Source organism: Etheostoma spectabile, chromosome 14 (genome assembly GCF_008692095.1).
Source record: "Etheostoma spectabile isolate EspeVRDwgs_2016 chromosome 14, UIUC_Espe_1.0, whole genome shotgun sequence".
Taxonomy (NCBI): domain Eukaryota; kingdom Metazoa; phylum Chordata; class Actinopteri; order Perciformes; family Percidae; genus Etheostoma; species Etheostoma spectabile.
Genome location: NC_045746.1, coordinates 6,601,342 through 6,604,610, shown reverse-complemented (window position 1 = coordinate 6,604,610; position 3,269 = coordinate 6,601,342). Strand labels below are relative to the sequence as shown.

Below are 3,269 nucleotides of genomic sequence, written 5' to 3'. Positions count from 1 at the left end.
GAATGTGGGAGTGGAGAGGATGGAATGCCCTACCAGCAGTCCTGACCTCAACCCGTTTAACACTTGTGGGATCAGCTTGGGCATGCTGTTTGTGCCAGAGTGACCAACACAACCACGTTGGCTGACTTGCGACTAATGCTGGTTGAAGAATGGGATGCCAGCAGTGTGTGACCAGGATGGTGACCGGCGTCAATATGTCTTGATTCTTTAAAATTCAATCATCCAATCCACCAAACAAGTCAATGACAGAATAAGCTGTTTGGCAATGGCAGAGAAGATTTAGCAGTTTTTTTATGGGCGCAACCCACATACTCAGCTCTGCTGCTCATTCCATGAATGCATGTTTTTTACCAATGGGGCTCCATTTGAAATCGAACTAAACAGGCTTTCCAACGGTATAAGATGTGTTGCCAAAAAACATTGTTACAACAGATAAATAATCTACCAAAAAACAAATTTACTTACTTTTTGTGATAAATTTTGTGCCAGATCTTTCCAAGTATTGCTTCATTTTTTTAAAACAATTCAAAGATTCAGTCTAACTTATGGAACTTCTTTGGAAAAATCTTGACAAGAATTTCAAATAAAGTTTATGGGTTTCAACAATGCGTGGCCATGCAGCATGCATTTGTATTGATGGGTTGAAGAGTTTAAGGCATACTCTCACAACATTGAGCCATCTCCAGCAAACATAACAATCCTGTTGGAAAAGAACTGAACGTTTTATTTTGCGCACAGCAATTAAAGTCACACTGTCACGATTATGGACATAATGAAAGCCACAGTTATTTTGATTCATATTGAGATCACGATTATTTATCACAATTATTAGCTTATGCTATTCTATTACTGCTATTATTGCATACATTGGAGAAACTTTCTGTATTACATTTCACTGAAATTGTATATTACAGTGGTGCTCAAAAGTTTACATACACATGCTTAAGTTGACTAAAAAGAGGAATAAAAAAATCATGTTTGGAAATTTATTTTAATACCTAAATTAAAAAATGAGGTAAAATCCAACCTTTAAGGACACCAATTTTCTTTGTGAATGAATAACGTATTGTAAATAAATAAATGTTCTTATTTAAAATACAGGGGTCATAAGTATACATACCCCTATGTTAAATTCCCATAGAGGCAGGCAGATTTTTATTATTAAAGGCCAGTTATTTCCTGGATTCAGGTATATGCACCTGATAAAGTTCCCTTGGCCTTTAGAATTAAAATAGCCCCACATCATCACATACTCTTCACCATGCTTAGAGATAGGCATGGTTTTATTTCAGTTAGACTAATACCGGTTTGATTTGCATTGAGAGATGATTTTATAGAAAGTATCCCATGCCTATCTCTAAGCATGGTGAAGTGTGATGATGTGGGGCTATTTTAATTCTAAAGGCCAAGGGAACTTTATCAGGATGCATAATATCCTGAATCCAGAAATAACTGGCCTTTAATAATAAAAATCTGCTGCCTCTATGGGAATTTAACATAGGGGTATGTATACTTATGACCCCTGTATTTTAAATAGAACATTTATTTATTTACAATACGTTATTCATTCACAAAGAAAATTGGTGTCCTTAAAGGTGGATTTTACCTCATTTTTTAATTTAGGTATTAAAATAAATTTCCAAAACATGATTTTTTTATTCCTCTTTTTAGTCAACTTAAGCATGTGTATGTAAACTTTTGAGCACCACTGTATATGATTTCACGTGACAATGGATCTAAATGGATTGTTTGATTGAACTACAGACATTACGTCATCAGGAGGGGTAACACTGATATCTAATAGGTACTGTAAGCAGCCAACATGACAGGCTCTCCTCCTACTGACAGTCAGAGCACTGCTCAGAGAAAAAGAGATTGACAGAGGCTGTGCTGAAATAATATACTGGAGTTTTTGGCATAGCAAGACAGATGAACATCATGGAGGGTTAGATGATTACCTGAAGAGAGGGAGTGTTTGCCGGATGGCGCTGTTTATCTGAAACTCTGGCTTTTTTTGTTCAGCCAATTATGGACACCATTGTTGCTGTGCTACTCATGTTGTTTTTCTTCACTTCACACATGACCTCAGCATTGTGATTTTAGCCACAATTTCATTATTTTACCTGTGCAAACTCCATCATGGTTATTTGGACTTGAGGCGTGCCCGTGCTTGAAGTCACTATTGTATGCATTGTTCTCTGCCTTGTTCTCATGCTCTTTTATTCACTGTGTGGCCACATTACAACAACAGCTCTTTGATGTTATTGATAGTACCGTGTGTATGTGTTCTGTCTTCTTCTTTCAATAGATAATTGTGCTTGACTCCAATTATTGATAAAGAAAGTTGGGGAAAAAGCCTGAATCGCTGAAGGTGAATAGAAAGTTCGCACTGCAAATGAAAATGTCACACCAAAGTGGAACATTGCTTTGAGTGCTGCTAGGCTGGGAGTCCAAGAGCAAACGCCCCCAGAATGCAAGTGAGTGTGTGTGTATGCATTTGTATGTGTGCTCGTCTGCAGCATCCATGGGGAGTCTTTACTCATCTAATCACTTCGCTCCCCTGAGTCGGCATGCTAATTAGGTCTAAAATATACATCATAGTTTCCCTCGTCTCTTTAATTAAAAGTTGATGGTAGCTGTACAGCTATCAAGTGATATGATTGAAAAGGGTGGCTCAAGTGCCATTTGTAGGACAAATTATACCCAATGTTATAGGGAGACTCTTTATATTCTCAGAAAATGTGCATCATTGCCTTATTAACTGAGCCTGTGAAAAAAGGGAATAGCTATAAAACTCTAAATGATGAAATCATTCACAGAAGAAAAGAGATCTGGCACAGGCTAATTATTTCAGGCACTGAGTGGTGGAATACATTTTAGCATTCAGCTTTGCATTCAAATAAGCATTTGCAAGGTGCACAGGTTTTTCCTGTATGACTTGCACTAAACCCGGTAATGAGACAGATGTAATAGGGAGCTTGAGAAAATGTTTCTGAGCTAGCAACCAATCAGGATGTGCTAAATGTAAAGGTGGATGAACTCCGTTAGTATGCAGCATCATGAGCCTGAGAATTTTTTTCAGCCCCAGTTAAATGTTCTAGATCCCACTCTTTCTTAGTCTAAACTATAAATGAACACATACAGTGGCTTGAGAAGGTTTACACACCCATGCTAAAGTTGATTTAAAAAGAGGAATCAAAAAACATCTTTTGGAAATTTCGGAAAATCCAACCTTTTAAGGACACCAGTTTTCTTTGTGAATGAATAAT

At 37.2% G+C, this 3,269-nt stretch overlaps 2 long non-coding RNA genes across 3 annotated transcripts in view; one reads left to right on the top strand and one right to left on the bottom strand.

Annotated features, from left to right (window-relative positions):
• Window positions 1–3,269, top strand: part of LOC116702145 (uncharacterized) — a 154,795-nt gene that overhangs the window by 38,093 nt on the left and 113,433 nt on the right. The gene's annotated exons all lie outside the window — the stretch shown is intronic.
• The window catches only part of LOC116702140 (uncharacterized), a 15,589-nt gene that overhangs the window by 7,428 nt on the left and 4,892 nt on the right, over window positions 1–3,269 (bottom strand). The window lies entirely within an intron of this gene.